Genomic DNA, 20,737 nt, shown 5'->3' on the forward strand with positions numbered 1-20,737 from the left:
AAGAAAAAGTGCCCTATGAAGAAGTGAGGCACTGACTGTTTGTTTTTTCAATTCAGGCATTTGGTGAACAGCTCTTGATGTTGTGCTGTGTAAAATTCAAATCTGGCAGAAAACCAGTTTGGAAAAGTCCATAAGACCATATGAAGGTCATTTTGGAATCTCCTTTTTCTCCCTTGCCCCTGGGCCCAATCCATCAGCAATGCCCATTGTCCTTGAGCTGAAATAACCCTTACCAGCCTCCTCTCCATTCCACTTCCCTCATCCTGGGCCTCACCACTGCCTTCTCCTTGGTTAGAGAGCAGCCACCCCATTGTTTCTCCCTGCTGCTTTGGAACCTGGACCATCTCTGAGCAACAGCCAGAGGGATTTTTCAAAAAATGGAAATCAGAACACATCAGTCCCCTGCTTCCTTTCATACTTAGAATAAGAAGCGTGTGGCTAACCATGGCCCACACACCCTCAGGCATTTGCTGCAGCTCCCCCACTCCTTCCTGTGCTGCAGTGATCTGGCCACGTAGGCCTCTATGGATTTCTTTGAACAGACTCATGTATCCTCCTCCATCTTCTGGGATATTCTTTCCAGCCTCCCTCATTAGAGACTTTATTACCAATTCAGTAATTTAGTCTGGATAACCCTTCAAATGTCTTCTAATTGTGACATAATTCATGTTACAAAATTCAACCATCATGAAGTGTAAAGTGGTTTTTAGTGTATTCTCAGGTTGTACAACCATCCCAGTGTCTACTTCCAGAACATTCTTACTGGCCCCACCAATTTCCCTCACCCCAGTGCCTGGTAACCACTAATCTACTTTCTGTTCCTATTGATTTGTCAATTCTGGATATTTCATATAAATGGTTTTTTTGTGAGTGGCTCCTTTCAGTCAGCCTCAGGTTGTCAGGGTCGGGTTGTACATGACTCAGCCCTTCATTCTTTTTTGGCTGAATAGTGTTTCATGCTATGGGTGTATTGCACTTTGTTTACCCATTCTTCACTTAACAGATATTCTGGGATATTCTTCTCTCTACTTTTCACATACCTTCCTTTCTTTAGTTCTAGCCTTCATTCACAGGTTTCTGCATGGTATGTGTTTGTTTATTTGTTTTCTGTCCCTTGTTTTCTGGACTATAAGCTTTTTAAGGGCGGAGTCTATATCTGCTTTTGCACACCATGTCACACACCCTTCCTCACCATCTCCAGCATAGGTTAGGGCTCAACAGTTGTCTAATGAATGGCTCAGCATAGCTCACATACGAGAACGTATAACCTCTAAGGCAAAATGACTGCAACTCCATTCTCTGCAAAATTCTGAGAAGTTCAATATCTAGCTTTTGCCTCATGCTGAGGAAAGTGCAGGGCCTAAAGCCCAAAGACATTTTAAACACTGGAAGGTTGTTAGCCATTCTCTCGTTGCTTATCTGCTATGGGAAACCACAGTATCATTTGAAAAGTACATTTGGCTACCAGTAGCAGAGGTCATAAAAAATAATTGTGTAAACTCAGTGGAGTGTGGTTTCTCTCATGAGTAAAATGTCCAGAGAATGGTAATCTGGGGCTATGTGGCAGCTTCATAGCCATCAGGAAAAGCAGGATCCTGTGGTGTAGGAACCTTTTGCTTCACTATCCCTGGCACAAGGCTTTCATGATTATAGTGGCTTTATGGACCAGTGTGGCTGCTGGAGTCAAGCACGTGAGTCTGTAGTCTAGGTGAGAATGGAGTGGGGGAACTGGCACTAAAGTATAGTCCAGCTTTATGTTTTTGGTGGGGAATTTTCCTCAAAGTCCTACAACAACTTCCCCATACATCTTCTTGGCCACCCCTGGCTACTGTGGGGGTTGGCAAATTTAGTCTTAGCTGACTATCCTGAGAAGGAAGGGCAGTTAGCAACTGTAGTAGATCCATTTCCTGCCACAGCACCCTGCACCATTGGCAGCCAGCTTCTGTTCATTGGCCTGGTCCATCAGCCTCCTTTTCTCTCTTGTGTATCTGATTGGCCAGAGAGTGGGATTTTTGAGAGTTTTCTTGCCAGTCCAGGAAACCCAGCATGTCACCAACAATAAGAATAATGGTAGCTCATGGGTTGAGGATTTAGCTCAGTGGTTCCGGCACCTGCCTCGAAAGCGCAAGGTCCCGAGTTCGATCCCCAGTACCAAAAAAAAGACTTTAGAAAAAAGAATAATGGTGGGGCCGAGGATTTAGCTCAGTGGTTCTACCACCTGCCTTGCAAGCGGAAGGACCCGAGTTCGATCTCCGGTACCAAAAAAAAAAAAAAAAAAGAATAATGGTAGCTCACATTTATTAAACACCTAGTACATGACATTTTTCATGGGGTAATTTCTTTACTTAGTCTTCACAACACCCCAATTATTATCCCCATTGTTATAGATGAGGAAACTGAGGGGTTACATAACCATAGATGTTCTTACAGTTAATAGATTTTTTTTTAATTCTCCCTTTTCAATATATTATGAATAAGAGGATTAAAAAATAAAGCCTGCCCTATTTTGGTAGACTGACCAACTCTTCTAACTTCCATCTGATTGGCTGGGATCTGGAGAATACTTTGTGAAAAGGCACCCAGCAGTGGAAACCACATTGACAAGCAGTTTTTATAAGAGTGCAAGAAGGGGCTTAATTGTTGGCACATCCAACAAATGGCTGATGACAGGAGGAAAAAGGATCTACAAGCTATGCAGGATTTCCCCAGCCTGTGAGCTTATGGCCAGCAGAGCACAAGGCAGTTGTGCCAGCATTTAGCCTTTCTTTGTGGGGGGAGATTTTTAATGATGGAAACAAAAAACATCTAAAACCAAAGTTTCTGGAAGAACCACTTGTTCTTGCCTGTCTTGTATCTGGTGGGCCTTGCACTTGAGACTGGGACCTTTGTAGACATCTTTGTTGACCACAGTTTTGTTCAAGGGGATGTCCACAGAGTACCTTGTGGGCATGAGGTGATTGTAGTTATAAACTTTCTCAAAGGACTTGATCTTTGACCTCTTGGTGATTTTCTTTTTATCCATGGCGACTGTCACTTTGCATGAATAGCAGTCAATTCCAGCCACCAGAGCATGGCTATAGGGGCAGTCTGAGGTGCCTTCCTCCATGTTCTTTGTGGTGACAGCTTTGCATCTGGAGTAGCATCTGGTCAGGACCAGCACCACTTTCCCTGGTTTCATGAACTTGCCCATTTCGACATCACTGAGCCGGGCCTACGGGGCTTAGCCTTTAAAATAGCAGTCACCCCAACTGCTTTTAGAAGTCTATAGGGAGAAGTTCTTCCCAATTCAGGTCCTCTGAGAATTAATTCAGACACCAAATCATCTTTTCAATACATCTGATCAGCCTTGCTCAGTAGAAGTATTTGATTCCCAAAATTCATGAGTCAAGTGTGTTTGAGAAACCTAGTCTGTCGGTGACTATCAACAAACTCTCCAGGGTCTGGGACTGGCTGTGGCAGATGTTTCAGCTAGGAGTGCATTTGGCTGCAGGTATCAGAATACACAGGTGGCCTTATTACTTCAACAAATAGCCAGTCATTTGTGTCACATTACAGTATCTGAAGGGAGAGACTGATGGGTCAACACCAGCTCTCCTCTGACTCTCTTGCCACTCCATGGCCTCAAGATGGCTGCTGCATCCACCTTCACCGTGAAGGCAGGGCTCCAGGAGGGTTCAGTCCTGCTCTCTGGGCAAGGTAATATGCTGGGGGTGGGGGCCCAGCCATCACATCCACATTCCAAGCTAGAAAAAGGTACACAGAGGACTATGTGGATGAATTAGAAAGCAACATTTTTCCAGAATCCTTGGATGAGTAGCCAAAGCCTGCCCTGAGGTTATGAAGATATACTTCTGTGTTATTTTTTAGATGCACTCATTTTCCTGTTCACATTTAGCTCTTTGACCTATTGATGTCTGTCTGTGTAGAGTTCAAAGGCTGTGCTCTTCCCTGCTGAATTTGGGAGGAAGCATTGTTGGTGGTTCTGGAGCCAGATCCCCTGGGTTCAGATTCCTTCTCACTGTGCCACCTACTTGCTGTGTGGTCTTGGTAAAGTTACCTCTCTGTGCCTCAGTTTTGTGGTCTGTGAAAAATGGGGATCCGGGCTGGGGATTTAGCTCAATGGTTCCAGTGCCAGCCTCGCAAGCATATGGTCCCAAGTTCAATTCCCGGTACCAAAAAAGAAAGAAAAAAAAGAAAAATGGGGATCCTAGTAGAATATTCACAGGTTGTTACAAAGGTTAGATGGATCAGTAGTTACAAAGTACTGAAAGCAGTGCCTAAATCAAAACAAAATCTGTACCTAAACCCAGAACGAGAATTTGTGAGGCCTCACATGGGTCTGGGAGCTTGGCAGGGAATCCTGCACAGCTATCAGTGTGAGAATTGAAGCATATCACTGGGGTACCATCTCTTTTATCTTTACAAGAAATTGTCAGATAATTACCACTCCCACCCACAGCGGCTGAGCATTCCCCTAACTCCACAACTTCAGCACATTTGGTGGTGTCACACTCTGACATTTTGGCTAATCTGCTCTGTGTGAAATGGTCACACAGTGTTGTTTTCTGTGAGCAGCTTCTCTGTAGAGGTCTGTCTGCAAGCCACTCAACCATGGAGTTACCTGGCTGGCTGCAGGGAGGACAGCCATCAGCCTCCTTGGAACAGTGGAGTCCTCATAGCTTGGTGTGAGACTTAATACCTGCACACTTATCTTCAGAGAGGAGTGGGATGGGGGGCCAGGAAATGAGGAAACGATGTCCTTAAAGCTAGTGACCCAGGCTAGTCATATCTGTGGACTGCATCCATCAATGGAAGAACCTGTGCTAATCATTAGTGTGAACTATTAATAGAATATAGGTCATAAAGAGAAAACATGATTAATTGCAAGATGATCTCAGAGACAGTTGAGGGCCTAGATTTTTCCCAAGGCAGAGTCTATTTGTCCTGTGTCAGCTCTTTTTTGTTGGAATGTGGATAGAGGATATTGAATAAGCAGATATTTTCCTAAATCACTGTTTCAAAGACAGGATGAAAATGAATATAATGGGAATCTTCTCTCAATGAAGCACACTGGAACCGCTTTATTGATAGATAAGTAAGTCCCTAATGCCCCAACAGTAAGCTTTGGTAAAGTCCAAAAAGGAGAGTGTAGCTTATGGCAGAGGCAGTAGGTATGGGTCTCCTTCACTTCAAATTGTAACACCTAGACCAGCCATTTACATGCTGGCTGCCCTCATCACCACCTGGGCAAGAGAGTGTGCCTGTGGCTAAGTGTTCTTAGAAGTTGGGTGGACATTGCCCAGGGTATGTGTCCTATTCTGTGACCAAATATAGAAGAGTCCTCCTGTCTCTGGCTTGGTCTTGCCAGGCTAGTAATCCTGCCCTCTTGAAAGCAGGTGGCAGCAACAGTCACAGTCTCTGAATAGTTAGATTAGCCGTTCCTCCTTTGTGGAGGAGCAAGTAAATGGAAGTTGTTTTAGTCATCTTGCAATACTATAACAAAATACCTGAGATAATCAACTTAAGAAGAGGAAAGGTTTCTTTTGGCTTACAGTTTTATAGATTTCAGTCTGTGGTTGCTTGGCCCATGGGAGGGAGGTGCTGTAGCAAAACAATATAATGAAGTGGGATCCCATGGTGAAGGAAGCTGCTCACCTCATGGAGGCCAGAAAGTACATCTGCAGTGACCTAAGACCTCCTATTAGATCCCACCTTCCAAAGGTCTGCCACCTTACCTTCCAGTAGTGCCAAGCTGAGGATCAAGGCTTTAACACATGGCCCTTTTAGGGACATTCTAGATCCAAACTATAACAGGAGTGAGGATGTGTGAGTGGATGATTCCTTCCATATGAGCTGAGATGAAGTCTGGGGGTGGAATAGAGAAGTCCAAAGAGCAGGAACAGAAAAGCACAGGTATGCTGGCACCCTTGGGGTCAGGAGAGCAGTGCCCTGGCCAGCTGGGTACAAGAGTGGAAACAGCTCACCTGGAGCCATGGTAATAATGACTGCTTCATAGGGTTTCAGTGAGCACCAAGACCAAGATCATCAACATGTAAGTGCTCTGAAATCTGTAAAAGGTTGGTTTCAGCACATTGATTATGGAATTGTAGAACCTTGGTCAGACACCTCCCTGAAAATTCATTTTACAAAACAAGAAACATGGAGCTGCTGCTGAAGGTGAAGTGGTCACACAGACTCCTAGAGCCTCACTTGCTGCCTCCCAGACCCTCTGCAGCCTCCTCCTGTACTCAGGAGAGATAAAACCTCGTGGGGCTTTAGGGAGATCCTACTTTGTCTTTGGCTGAACCTGAGCCCCACACAAGTTATTTGAGTATCAGTTTCCTTATCCATCAAGTGCACAGGTCAGACTGGATCAAAATCCAGTTCCTGAGGACACAAACAGGCTTCAGAGGTCTCTGATAGCCTTTAGACAAGCAGCATTTTGTGGGCTGTTTTTTTCCTGAAGAGACATGACACAGTTTTGTTTGTCAGTTTTTTTGTCTCTCAAACATGAAGGAGTGCTGTGCTGATTTTTGAGGTCCCTTCTTGTCCTGTTCTTTCTTTTGTGACAGAATATCCCTGGCTTAAACTGTAAGGGAAAGTTAATGGCTCAGGGACCCAAAAGTTCCAGAACTGGCCTAACTGCAGTGGCCCTCAGGATTTCTTTTCAGGAATTTGCCCCTGGGGTGGCAAAGAAGCCTCAACTTTCCCTGCCTTCCTCCCCATCCCTTTCCCCCAGTAATTGCAGAAAAATTTCCAGGGCCAGCTCTGATTGGCCCTGCATGGACCATGTGTCTTTCCCAGAGCTCATCCCTGTGACGGAAGTAAGGGAACATTCAGCCTAGGAGTCAAGCCCAGGATACCCCCTCCCTCACCTAGTCTTCTTCTGGGATTCTCTTCCTCTATAAACAAGTGGTAAGTAAGGTGCTCGGCGTGTGCTGTGCGTATCATGTGTGTCACGGAAGGGCCACAGCCATGGGCTGAGATTGCTGAAGCAACTCCAGAGACATCCTTCTTCCCCAGGGATCTCAGGTGAGGCCCTGGGTGGGATATTGGGTCCTGGCCCTGCAGACCTTCTTTGCTGTTATTGCCGCAACCCCTTAGCATTTTCCTCTTTGCTGTGTGAGGACTGATGACCCTGGATAGCCTAGGCAGGAAGCAGGTTCTGGCCCAGAGAGAAGCAGCCCTGGCATGTCACTGCTGATCTGCCTATAAGGACCATATGCATCCTTTAGAGAAAGAAGGGAGGAAAATAGAGTGACAGAAAAGCAATTTCCGCTGCAATTTAAAAATGCGCCTATTAAATTTTTATAAGAGCTTTATTGCAGGGGCTTCCTGATCATCCCAGGAATTTTTTTAATGAGAAGTCTGGTGATAAAGGAAAACATTCTGGGTTCTTCTGGTTCCCTCCTGCCCTGCCACACATCTTGAAAATCAAAACTGTTAGGGCTTATAGACTAGCTTAGAGATACAGCTGCCCAGGGGGCAATTTCTGAGTTTTTAAGAAATGTTTTTCTGTATTTGCTGTTTCTATGTATAGTAACCCTTTCTAATTTATTTTGTATTTTCCTAAATGGCCTTGAAGTGAGTTTGCAGTTGCCTCTGCTTCTCTCTGTTAGTTGAGTCATTTGTTTGTATGAACAAATAAAAATTCAGGCCAACCTGTGTATGCAGAAAAGGAAATGTGTGAACTCAAAGTTTACTTGGAATAGTGTCAGGAATGGTGGGATCCAGGACTTCCAGTAACATTGCCAGACTCCCATTTCCATCTGCCTCCTAACTCTGGATTCTTATACATTGGTTTATTCTCAGGCTGACTGAAACAGCCTCTGGCAGCTCCACAGGTAGAACTACTCAGCTCAATAGCTCCAGGGAGAATAAGCCATCTCTTTGCCCATAGTCCCAACACATGTCCTGGGGCTAGAGTTTATTGGATATAAACTGTTCCCGTGCCAGAAACAGACATGGTGGTACAATGGCTTTATTATCAGACTACCCCCTCCTCACGAATAGGGTCACTCACATAGGAATTCCATGGACTAAGTGGGAGAGGCCAGGTTCAAAGGGCTGACCCAGGCAGGAAAATGGGTGCAAGGGGGTCCAAAACAGCCCACGCTCAGGACTCCTTCCCATACTGAGTTCACGAGCTGAATCTACCACACACTCCCAGTTGTTGTCTCCTCTTGAAACCTGCTCCACATTTACTGCCTTATAGGTCTAGTTAAGGGTTTGTTTTGTTTGTTGTGTTGTTGGGGTTGGAACCCAGGTGGTAGGCAAGCACTCTACCACTAGAGCAGAGCATTCTCAGCCCTAGTTTAGGGGTTCTTAATCATTGGTCTAAAGACCTTGGAAAAGTAGAAGTTCAATCATGAAGATGGCTATGAAAAGTTACATCTCTATTTTCCCTTGTAATCTTGCGTGTTGTATTTTATGCTTTTAAAAATATGATTCTGGAGCGGGAAGGGCAGGGCCAAGGGGGAGTAGAATGATTAAGATGTGATATGTACATATATGTACCCCTCCCTTCTTCGACCATCACAACAGAGTAAGGTCTAGCCTAGGGATCTGGTGTAAGTTGTGTAGCTAGGATACCTGAGTTCATGTCCCAGGTAGACTATACTTCAGACTCGCAGCTTCAGCTAATGGGTGCCTTACCCACTCCATGTCTCAGTTTCTTCATCTGTAACATGGAAGTAATAATAGAATCGACTTCTTAGGATTGCTGGAATGGTGAAGTGAAACCAGCCTGTCCAGTACAGAGCTGGCCCCTAGGGAGTGAGGGTCATTACTAAATGACCATTCTGCCTAGAAGGTTGACCTTATAGATCGAACTTTCTGACTCAGCCTGGCTTGTGTCTTAAGGCACCAGGAATGTGATGAAAAACAATACAGACTACAGCTTCTCAGCCTTGAGACATTCATTCATTTGTGAAATATCCATTCATATACAAACAACCATACTAAATATTCATAAGCATAAATTTATAAGGTAAAGTTACAAGTCAGGACAAGAGCCATTTCTCTGTTAATCCTCTGCCTTCAGTTGTCTGAAGGAAATGTCCTTATAATGGTGCTCTGTCTGCTCCCTGAGGACAGCCACTTTGTCTTGGCCACTGATGTAGTCTCAGTGCCTGGCACATAGCAGGAGTGCAGTAAATATTGTCGAGGGAGTGAATATGTGAATGACAGATGGATATGACAGCAGGAAAGCTTGAGTTGGCCAAGGAAATGACTTCTCTTTTTTTTTTTTTTTTTTTTTTTCCTTTCCGTATAGATGCACAGTCTTTGACATTGGCTGTCCTGGGAATCTCAAAGCGCACTAGTGTTTGGAACACACTGAGGGTGAGTACAGTGTGGCTGTTTGCTTAAATTTTACAACTAGAGGGCTGGGGATTTAGCTCAGTGGTTCCACCACCTGCCCCACAAGCGCAAGGACCTGAGTTTGATCCCCAGTACCAAAAAAAAAAATTTTACAACTACTACACATAAATGTCTTTATTATTTTTAAAATATATACACACAAAAAAATGTCAAAAGAAAAATGGAAGGGCCAGGGATTTAGCTCGTGGTGTTGTGCCTGCCTCACAAGCGCAAGGTCCTGAGTTTAATCCCTGGTACCAAAAAAAAGAAAAATGGAAATGTCCTTCACTGTCCTTCCTATCCCCAAAGCCTAACATCTTTCCTCAGAGATAGTTACTATACAAGAATATTTCTACTTATGTGGCTAACACACTTTTTATTTTAGTTTGCTGCATTAAAAAAAAGGAACAGTGTATGTGGATGCTTCTAGATCATGTTTCCCTGTCCTTGCTGTAGTGTGTCATGGAGATCCTTGTTCATAAGCATTTATCAGTATTTTCTGTGCCTGTTGTTACTGGTGATGGTCACCTGGATCTCTTTGTTAAGGTGGTGTCTGCCAGGTGTCTCCACTGGTTAAGTCACTGTTTTCTCTGTGTGACTAATAAATATCTTGAGGGAGATACAGTACTTTGAGACTGTACTCATTTCCTGCTTCTCCTGACACTTCCACTTACTAATTTTAGCATCTATTGGTGAATGGAACTTGCTTACAACATTTATTATGGATATGTCTCTCAAATGGTGGTTTTCGTTTATCTCTTTTCCTTCTGTGTGTATTAACTGGAATTCTTCTGTAAGGAAGATATGTCCTTTTACCTTCATTTATTTCTTTATTCAGTTATTAATTTAGATTGTATGGACTCATAGATAGGCTTTAATTGAGCATATTCCTTTTTAATGTGGTAAAAGGTCCCTAGTATTCCTAGTATTGCCTCTCAAACTACAGGAGGACTGCCGATTTTCCTGCATGGTAGCCAGGGTCTCAGGGAACTGAGAAAAAAGAGATGGAGTTTCATTTGGTCAATTATTTCCCTTCTTTCACTCAAATAATATCCGTTTAATCAGCTCTTAGGATCCAGGTACTGTTCAGGTATGAACAAAACAGAAAAAACCCTTTTCCCAAGTGAGCTAGGTGAAACAACCAAGAGATAAGAAATGGATGTAGAATAAGTCTGATGAGGATGAGCACTGCAGATATATATGAAAGAAGAAAGCCGGGAAGAGGAGTAGGAGCCACCAATGGGAATTTTAGACAAGGGAGGGCCATGCACAGAGGAGGGAATAAGGCAGCGCCTGGCCTAATTCTTGCACCAACCAGCTTAGAGGTCTCAGGAAATCACCTCACTTCTGAACAGGGTCTTGGGAATCATACTAAATAGGAATTATGTTCCTTCGCCGAGGGGCAGCCCTGGCTCAGCTGTAGCACATTGTTACCCTGTGACAATGCCAGGTATAGCCAGATCTTAGCATATTGTTTCCCCCAATAGAAAAGAAAAATGAGAAATTTTTGCTAGTCCATTGAACCCAAATTTTCAGTGGTGCATGATTGACTATATTCTGCTTGTTTTCCCTGTGTTTATTTTTTATTATTATTTATTTATTTATTTATTTATTTTGGTACCGGGGATCAAACTCGGGACCTTGCGCTTGCAAGGCAATCGCCAGAACCACTGAGCTAAATCCCCAGCCCCTATTTTTAATTTTTTGGTACTGGGGTTCGAACTCAGAACCATGCATTTGCCGGGCAGGTGCAGTGCCACTGAGCTAAACCCCCAGCCCACCCTCTGTTTATTTTTAACTTACTTTTTCTTTATAGCAAAAGATAGCAATTTTTCATTCTTAATGGTGATGGAGATTACTTTTTAAAAATTTACATGTTTGGGCTGGGTATTTAGCTCAGTGGTTTTGTCGCCTGCTATGCAGGCGCAAGGACCCAAGTTCAATCCCCGGTACCGAAAAAAAAAAAAAGAAAAAATTTACATGTTTAAGTTTAAAAGTAAATTGACTTAAAGCATTTAGTAAGCGGTTATACAGATAGGATGTAGAAGCAGCTGAAAAGGAAGGCAGAGCATAATGATGGAGGTTTAGAAAACATCATGTTGGCCCAGCCTTTCCCGTAGACCCCGGGTTCCCGACTGTGGGCCTGAACTGAGATTGGCAAGTGATGACTGGGGTGTGCGCCTGTGAGCCCTCTGTCATGGTGAATGCGTCACCCAGCAATGCTTTCAGCATCAGAACAGAAAACCCCACTCCCAACAGCTTAAATGAATGAGGATTGATTTCTCTCCCATAACCAAACCTAGAGTACTTGGTCACCAACATTAGTTTGGTAGCTGAGTAGTGTTGGGCTTGGAGCCTTGTTGATTCTCTTGGCCTTTTACTTCATGGTCACAAGCTTGCTGCTGCAGCTCCAGGAAAGACAGAGAGGATGCATTTCAGTTCTGGACTGCTTCAGCACTCCCAGAATCCCTCAAAGGATTCCACTTCTATCTTACTGGCCAGAAATGTGTCACATAGCCTCTCTTTCTCCAAGGAAGATGGGAATTCCATTTACCTTTTCAGTCTTTCCTGAAAAGTAAGATAGAGAAGAAGGAAATTGAGAATGTCGGATGGGTTAGCCCAGCCAGCAACATCTGGCTCCATAGGGAAGAAAAGCAATAGTAATTGGCATTAATGGGTGCTGACTTTGTGCCAAGCCCTGCTGTAGGCATTTTACATACATGATCTCACTTGGTACTTACAGCCACCTTCTAATGTCACTGCTGTGATACCCTTATTGTAATAAAGAGAAAACAGGCACAGAGCGGCAAAGTTCCTTACTTGGCAGAGAACCTGGGGTGGGAACCTTGCAGACCCTGCTTTTAGCTAATACACTGTGTTGCCTCATAAGAGTTCCAATGGGTTCCAAACTGTTCTCTGTCTGGCATCAGTTTAGATTCTTTCAGCAAGAGAGAATAAGGCAGTGAATCTTGTTTTGGTGAAATGCTTCCTTGTGCATCACTTCTACATGTGTATCACTCCCTCCCACTGGTCCTCCTCCAGTCCTGATGAGTGCCACCAACCACATACCTTCCTGGCAGCCACTCAGAGCCTCACAGATGGCCAAGGAAACAGCTCCCGTTATGCAAACAAACTACCTGTATTTTTAATTATTCTCCCCAGAATGAGGTATCCTACTCTGGTTCATTTCTCTGGTGTTCTGCTTATCGGTTCAACACACATTTAATGTGCACCTCCTCTGTGCTTGTCCTTGTAGTGCAGTGGGTTCACAGTGGTGCCTGAGATTGTCTCATGGCTAGATGGCCCCTGCACTTATGGGGAGGCAGGCCCTCAGTCAGTGATAGCCCAGAGTGGGCAGGGCTGTGAGGGGACATCCCAGGAGACTGGAGGTTAGGCAGGGCTCCCTGCAAGCAGCTTTTGGACCTGGGAGGAGCAATAGAGGAGGCATAGAGGAATAGAGATCTCCTTGGAGGAGGAATAGGAATTCATCAAGGAGAATTCCTTTCTCCCTTCTTCTCTACCTCCTCTTTCTTCAGTGAAACTCTTTCATTATAGCGTGCCTTTCTGAATGTGTGTTCCCATCCTGAAACTCTTAGACTTAAGTCTAAACTCTTAGACTTGAGTTTCCATCCATCTGTCCATCAAGCAGTGACTGGGCATGCCCCATGCTCCTGATCCTGTGCTGGGGCATTGGCCTCCCTGGATGTACAGTGTGTTGGTAGAGCTCTCCGGGTAAACAACCAGAGTGATGAGAGTCCTATCAGGGAAGCCATGGGGCTTGGGCACCCAGAGCAGACATCCAGACTTGATTTGGGGTTTCATGGCAAGCTATCAAAGGAGATGAAATCAAAAATAGGTCCACATAGTGGTCAAGAACATGAGCTCCAGAGTCCTGCCACCCTAGGTTCTAGGCCTTACCCGAGCCACTGACAAGTTCTAAGTAGGCAGCTTAAGCCTGGGAGGCTCCGTTTTCTCCAAAAGTTGTCTTAAGGATTAAAATGTGTCTATGAGCCGGGCAGATACAGTAGTGCACACCTGTAATCCCAGCACTGTCAGAGGCTGAGCCAGGAGGATCGAAAGTTCAAGCACAGCCTGGCCAACTTAGCAAGGCCCTGTCTCAAAAAATGTTAAAAAGACTGGGGATGTATGAAAGCCCTGGGTTCAGTCCCTAGTACTCCCCCCAAAAAATGTTTATGAATTTCAAGTCCCTTAGTGTGTGGCACAAAGTAAGTCACTTACTAGTCACTTACTAGATAATTATGGTGATGATAGGGATGGTGGTGGTGATGGCAGCTCACATTCATTAGCCCTAGCTGTATGTCAGAGCTTAGTAATAAGCATTAGCTGCTGCTTTTGTGGTTAAACCTGAAAGTGTTTACCCTGTGTCCAGCCCTCAGTAGGTGACATAGTGCTTGGACATAGCAGGACTGTGTTCTGGGAATAGGACTTTTTTCACAGGCCCAGGCCAGGAATTTTATAGGAGACAGGAGTCTCTGTGGTGCATCAGAAACCCACAGCCGTTGGCCTCCGCATCCCCTTTCTCATGTAGTCCCTGAGCCTTTCAGCACTAACCTTGAGAGCATGGGCTGCCCTTGACCTCTGTGGCCAGAACGCATGGATGGTCTGCTCAGCCCCTCAGCTAAGGCCCAAATTAGACCTGACAGTGTGATTTATTCTCTGGGATGGAACCAGGAGGGCAGAGCCCCAGTGGGTGATTCCGCAGGAAGGTTGTCAGCCTGAATTAGCCCAGGCCCTTCATGTAGCCTTGCTGTTTCAGCATCCTCCAGCTAATAGGGTTTCCAGGGTGTCACTAGCTTCTGAGCAGCCTCCTCTCCCGTCCCTTGGGACTGGGACTTGGCTGTGATCCTGAAGAGTTGTGTTTGATGTAAGCTGTGGCAGAAGCATGCCCTGTCTAGAGGCATGAGGCTCCGAGTCCTTTCATCTGTCCCATCAGGAAGTGAAAGTGGCAATTCCCGGGGAGTAGCTCTTCTCTCCCCCCTCCCCGGTCCTTTCACTGAGATTCAGTCCTGGCAGCTGGAAGCCATTGCCTCTTTTCTGACTATCTATCTGATCACAGGGTCTCTCTGGCCTTAGCTGCTTTCATTCATTCATGATAATGCCAGGGAAGGGTGAAATTCTGCTGCAGTACAAATTAACCCTGCAATCTGCTCAGACCCAGAACTGGCCGCATAACCCTGCCTAAGTAGAAAGATTGGGGTGAGGTGTTGTCACCTAGGTATTCAGTGAGCAGAAAATATTGTGGCCACAATGGACAGGTGTGGTATTTATTCAGCACCTGCCCAATACCAGGTCTTCTGAGGGGTCGAATTATAATGGAGTCCTCCGCCTTCCCAGGGTTCCTAGTTCAGTGGAGGAAACAATCTAATTAAGTAATTACAGCACCACCTAGTATTTATGTCTGTGTTGGGGGGCTTGACTTGTTCGGAGAGGTGAGGTGATGTCTGCCATAGGTCTAACATTTGGGAGGTGGCCCAAGGAGTGAACAGACCCTAACTGAGTGGAGGGTGAGCCGTAGGAGAGAAGGTTCCTGACAGAGGGAACCAGCAGCATTGAAGGAACAGCAGTGGTGAATTTCTAAAGGTGGGAAGGAGCTTGACTCTCGAAGGGATAGAAGAAGGTTATGATTCAGGGAGAGCAGGTGAGGGCTGGCTCTGCAGGGTCTGTGTGGCTGTGAGGAAGAGTTTAGTATTTGTGCCACTACCTTTTGGAGCTATTGACAGAAGGAAATCTCAATCTCTCAGTAGCTTTTTCTCTTCCCTACTCTCTCCCCAGATATTGAGGATTGAACCCAGAGCCTTTGCACTGAGCTATATTCCCAGCCCTTTTAAAAGTTTTTTATGCTGAACAGAGGCTCACTAACTCACTAAGTTGCCCAGGCTAGACTCAAATTTGTGATCCTCCTGCCTCAGCCTCCCAGAGTGTTGGGATTACAGGCATGTGCCACCACACCTGGCTTCAATCATTCTTTCAACAAATGCTGAGTTGTGCTCTTTGGCAGGTAGTATTTCAGGCACCATGAACACAACAGTGAACGAAGCCTACAGATGCCCCTATTATCTTGGGGCTGTCATTTTACAAGAAGAAGACAGACAATAAACAAAAAAACAAATTATTTTACCTGGTAAAAACAACTGCTGACCAGTAAGGAGGATAATGTAAAAAGAACATGTGTAATTGGGATGCATCTGGCTATGGGTAACAGAGATCCCCACTCACACCAGGTACAGGAAAGGTATGGGCTCCTCAGTTCCAAGGCCAAGGGTTCTTTGGATCTCCCTGTGTACTTTTAGTATGTCCTGCTAGCCTGCCCTGGACCAGAGAGTTCCAGGAGCCAGTGTGAGAGCACGAAGGAGGCTCCCACCGTGGTTCAGGCAGCAGAGGGGGAGGCCAGTGGGCAAGATAACAGCAGGGAGATGGATACAGCTTGAAGGTGGAGTGGACAGAGCTTGCTGATGGCATGGCTGCTCGAAGGAAGGAATGTTGAGCACATGCATCTGCATGCACACATGTCCATCTTGTCTGTCTTCCTCTTTAAAAAGTCACAGAGGAGTTCCATGGTCCTATTTATTGGTCAACAGTTGTTTTTTTGTTTTTTCTTTTTTTGGTGCCGGGGATCGAACTCGGGTCCTTGCGCTTGCAGAGCAGGTGGTGGAACCACTGAGCTAAATCGCCGGCCCAGTCAACAGTTTTTTTCACCAGGTAAAATAATTTCTTTTAGGCTCTGAGAAATCCTACAGGAAAGAAACTTGCCTCTCGATTATGGAGCCCTTTCTCTGCCCCACTCCCCCATACCAGGGATCAAACTCAGGACCTTCCGCTTGGGACGCAGGCGCAGTGCCACTGAGCTAAATACCCTATCCCAGAACCCTTTCCTTTTTGAAAATGCATAGAAACATGTTCAGCAGTATAATTTGGAAAATTCTGCTTTAATAATAATTCTTATTCTTATTACACATTAGAATCATGAATTAAAAGAGCTTAATCATTCTTTCAACAAATGTTAAGTTTCTGCTCTTTGAAGACTTTAAAAAAATCCCAAGCCCTGGGTCCCACCCCAGACAGATTCAGATAGATTACTAAGGGTAGGACCAGGCTGGGGACTTTTTTGTTTGGTTTTTGTTTCAAAGCTCCCCAGACGATTCCAGTATCGAGGGTGAAAACTGCTACTTTATCATGTCCTCAGGTGAACTTCACACTAGAAAGCTGGGTTGTCTTTATGCATTTCTGATTTTCAAAGCGTAATACTTGCTTGTTGTTTACAAACAGAAATCAGAGGACCCAGAATACCCCAAACTAACCACTTTTGGAAGCTGGTATGTGTCTTCCAGATTTGTTTTTATTACTTGTTCATAAAGAACACTATTGTAGGGCCGGGGATTTAGCTCAGTAGTTTCCGCCAGTTGCCTCCCAAGCACAAGGTCCTGAGTTCAATTCCCGGTACCAAAAAAAAAAAAAAAACAAAGAATGCTGTTGTATTCCAAAACAAGGTGATTCCTCATCTTTCCAAAAAGAAGGTTTTTATGAAGTCTTAGGGCCCTCTTGAAATATGGGACATAGGTGACATAATTGCCTATTTATATTTTTTAATTTATTAATTTTGTGAGGCATCCTGGAATCAAGCTGGGCATGGTGGTCGCACCTGTAATTCAGCTACTAGGGAGGCCGAGGCAAGGGGATCACAAGTTTATGCCCCACCTGGGGAACTTAGCAAGATTGCCTTAAAATAAAAAATACAAAAGGGGTAGGGTTATAGTTCAGCACAAAAGCCCTGGGTTCATTTTCAATACAGGGGAAGAAAAAAAAAGAATCCTGAAATTAAAATGTTAAATTCAAAATGTCACTTATTTTCTATTCTCTCACACCATAAAACAGTATTTTACTCACACTTCACACTAGAGTCACTCTTCGACTCACCTACACTTATTTCCGGGATGCATTGTTTCCATGTCCATCTGGAGCGTTCATGGCGTGGCACTCGCTGAATTTGTGTATTATGTTGTCCCTGGAAACTGTGTCCCAGCCCTGAAGAGCCAACACATACATATGTAGAGTTTTTAAAAATTCTCTTTAGTTGTATACTTATTGTCTCTAAGAATACCTATTAACTTACATTTAAAAAAATAAAACTTTGATTTTTTTTTAAGAACAATTCCTGAAAATGGATTAATGGCTAAATAAATGTCAACACATAAAAATAATTGCATAAGGGCCAGGGATTTAGCTCAGTGGTTCCGGTGCCTGCCTTGTAAGCTGAAGGTCCCTAGTTCGATCGCCAGTACCAAAAAAAAAAGTTACGTGAGCACTAATTTTAAATCAGTCAGACTAATTATTTCAGTATGAAAGGTGACTTAGGAAAAGTAAATTTCTCCACATAATAAGTTGTTCATCCCATGCAGTGGCAATTTGTTAGCATCTTCCTTTTATGTCCAGCTCCCTTTTATAAAATTCTAGTTTAAATGCCCACCTGTCTGCAGGAAGGCTTTTACCTCAAATATTTTGTTTAAATTGATTGAACATTCCTTATTACTTATCCCTGTTGTGCTTTTTAAAAGAATCTTTTGGGTATAGTGGTGGTGAGGAAGGGGTGTGCTTGGGGATTGAATCCAGGGCCTTCACACTGAGCTACAGCCCCATCCCTTTTTTATATTTGCTTTTGAGACAGGCTCTTGCTGCGTTGCTAAATTGCTCAGGCTGGGCTTGAATTTGCCATCCTCTTACATCAGCCTTCCAGAGTGTTGGAGTTACAGGTTTGTTTCTCCACACCCAGTTTAAAGGAATTTTTTTTTTTTTAGTGACCTTTTTGAGACAAGGTCTCATTACGTATTTCAGGCTGACCTTGAACTCTCAGTCGTCCTCCTGCCTCAGCCTCCCAAGTGCTGGGATTACAGTTATGCACCACCATGGCCAGCTAAAGGAATGCTTATAGGGGCTGTTTCTGAGGACTTAGCACACTTGGAATGATGGATTTAAGCCCTTGGGCATAATTAGTACTGTATTCTATTATAATACATTCTTCCTTTTATTTTATTGCAAAACTATCATCACTTAAGTTCTTAGAATCTAATATGTTTTTCCCAAAGAGCACTTTAAAAACAATAGGGAAGGCTCTGCAAAACAGCTATTATTCCTGAGGATAATTTGGGGGGAGGGAGGGAATCTTGCTTTATATTTGTGTAGATCTTGTATCCAAATTATATTAGGATACCCACACATAAATAGCTAGCTTAGTGGTGTTTGGCCTTCCTGCTATTAGCTATAACTCATTGGTGAACTTAAATTCTCTACTTCCCCAGCATAATCCCATTCTGTAATTCATTTAATATTGATTTATAGTAGTTCCCCTTACCCTCAATTGTTTTTGTTTATTGTAGTGCTGGAGATCAAACCCAGGGCCTCGAATGTGCTAGGCAAGTGTTCTACCCCTGAAATACCTCCACCCACTTCTCAGCAAACGGAGGTTTCAGTTAGTACCTATGGTCAACTCCAGTCTGAAAATGTTAAGTGAAATATTCTAGGATAAACTGTGTTTTAAATAAATTTTATTTCAGTATATTGTTAACGTTTGTTCTGTTTTATGATCATTGTTTTTAATCTCCCTGTGCTTATTTGTAAATTAAATTTTTTATTACAAGTATGTACAATAAGAAGAAGATGGAGTCTGTACTGCGTTCCGTGCTAACTGCTTGCAGGCATCCACTGGCATCTTGGAAGGGCATGCCCTGCAGATGAGGAACTGCTGTATTTCTCACCCGCTACCCAGAGACCCAGTGTAGACAGTTGTGAAGATTGTCCCAGCCCTCCACTTGTGTGGCAATGACCAAAGCACTTAACCTTTCTGTGCCTCACTTTCTCCATCTGTAAAATAGAAGAGATAATGCTCCCTAAAGTAGTTGTAGGCACCCAGGGACTTAATTCAGAGTCACGGTCTCAAGTGGACTGTGACCAAGCTGACATACTTTTGTCACTGTACAAATGTGAACGGGGTGGACTGCCAGTGCTCCCTTGGCCCCACTGGATTGCCTTTATAAAATCCAAATTATTCAGAACTCCAAGACACATCTGGCCCAAGAAGCTTGGAAAGGGACCAAGTAGCTATACATGTAAAACACTTAGCACAGTGCCTAGCACGTAGTAAATGCTGTGTCAATGTTAACAATTTATGTTATTCTTACTATTATTGTTATTCAGAGTGCATACCTCACCATCCGTAGTCATCATTATAAAATGTAGAATGCCATGAGGTACCGTTATGCACCCATCTCAGTGGCTACAATAAAAAGACAATGGGAGGCAGTGAGGTCAGAGGGCCATGTGAGGCCATTTACTGAGCGCCTGGCACTGTGGACTGGATTGACAGGACGTCCCCATGTGCAGAAGAGGGTGCTGACTGTGCTGACCTGGAGCTGTTATTAAGGTGCCAACCCGACAGTGCTGTAGAGCACTTGGGTGTTTAATAAATATGAACATAATACTGGAATTACCATTATTCTGACTTCATGGCCCTCATCATCTGGGTGGGGAGCTATATACCTAATAATCACTCAAATAACCACATAATTCACCTGGGTAATTAAACCATAAAGTGCAGAGTGCCTTGAGAGACAGCAAGGGGTAGGGCTCTTTCAAAGTGGGGTGGGGCAAAAGGTTTAAGGAAGCTTTTGTGAAGAAGTGACCCTTGAGCCTAGACTTAAAGGGTGAATAGGAACTCACACGGGTGGGCTGGAGGTCAAGGTGTTTCTGGCAACAAGAGTAGCCTGTCCAAAGGCCCTGAGGTAGGAAGGTGCTGCGCATGTTAGAGGAACAGAGCTGCCAGTGTTATTCCAGCAGAGTGAGGAAAGGGAAAGAGCAGTGGGATTGGCCACGCTGGGCCTGGTGAGCCATGATAAGATTTGGACTTTTCTTTCCACAGCCCATAGGAACCATGGAAGGCTGTTAAGGAGAAAATACATACAGTTTCATTTCAGACTCCTTTGTGCATTTTCTTTTTTTTCCTTTGTGCATTTTCAAGGCCTGATGTCCTAGCTCCCTTCCTCCTCCAGGACATTTTGTACTGATTGTTCCAAGCTAGAGTCAGGGTCAGAGACTCACCACCTCCCTGTCCCCCACCCCCCAAGTGGCACCTGGAAGCTTTGTGCTGTCATCTGGCCACTCTTCAGGGTTGAAAGGAGCTTTCTGTAAAGAAGGTGTCCTGGTTCTATACTCATCAGTCCCCAGGAAAGGAACAGCTTGCTGACCCACCCCATGCTGCCCAGAGGCCTGCAAAGCAGGTCAGGACAGCCTTGCCTCTCTTCAGAAAGACTCCAGGGTCCATCGACCCAGGATCCCTTCCTCCCAGAAGGGACCCCAGCCTGCTCCC

At 44.4% G+C, this 20,737-nt stretch overlaps 1 protein-coding gene and 1 pseudogene across 15 annotated transcripts in view; one reads left to right on the forward strand and one right to left on the reverse strand.

The window, feature by feature from the left end:
• Window positions 1-20,737, forward strand: part of Sipa1l3 (signal induced proliferation associated 1 like 3) — a 227,914-nt gene that overhangs the window by 81,937 nt on the left and 125,240 nt on the right. For 12 of the 15 annotated variants that reach the window (XM_004859023.4, XM_004859024.4, XM_004859026.4 and 9 more), the window contains one exon: window positions 9,275-9,342. The exons of 1 other annotated variant lie outside the window; for it this stretch is intronic. The gene's annotated coding sequence lies outside the window, so the exon portion shown is untranslated. Of the gene's footprint in view, window positions 1-6,804; window positions 6,916-9,274; window positions 9,343-16,021; window positions 16,081-20,737 lie in introns of all 15 variants that reach the window. 2 more of the 15 variants (XM_087191195.1, XM_087191191.1) reach the window with 2 other exon arrangements.
• Window positions 2,806-3,190, reverse strand: LOC101724843 (large ribosomal subunit protein eL27 pseudogene; annotated as a pseudogene).

Source organism: Heterocephalus glaber, unplaced genomic scaffold, assembly GCF_053883595.1.
Source record: "Heterocephalus glaber isolate CG9 unplaced genomic scaffold, H.glaber_assembly_v1.0 deba00001561, whole genome shotgun sequence".
Classification (NCBI taxonomy): Eukaryota; Metazoa; Chordata; class Mammalia; order Rodentia; family Bathyergidae; genus Heterocephalus; species Heterocephalus glaber.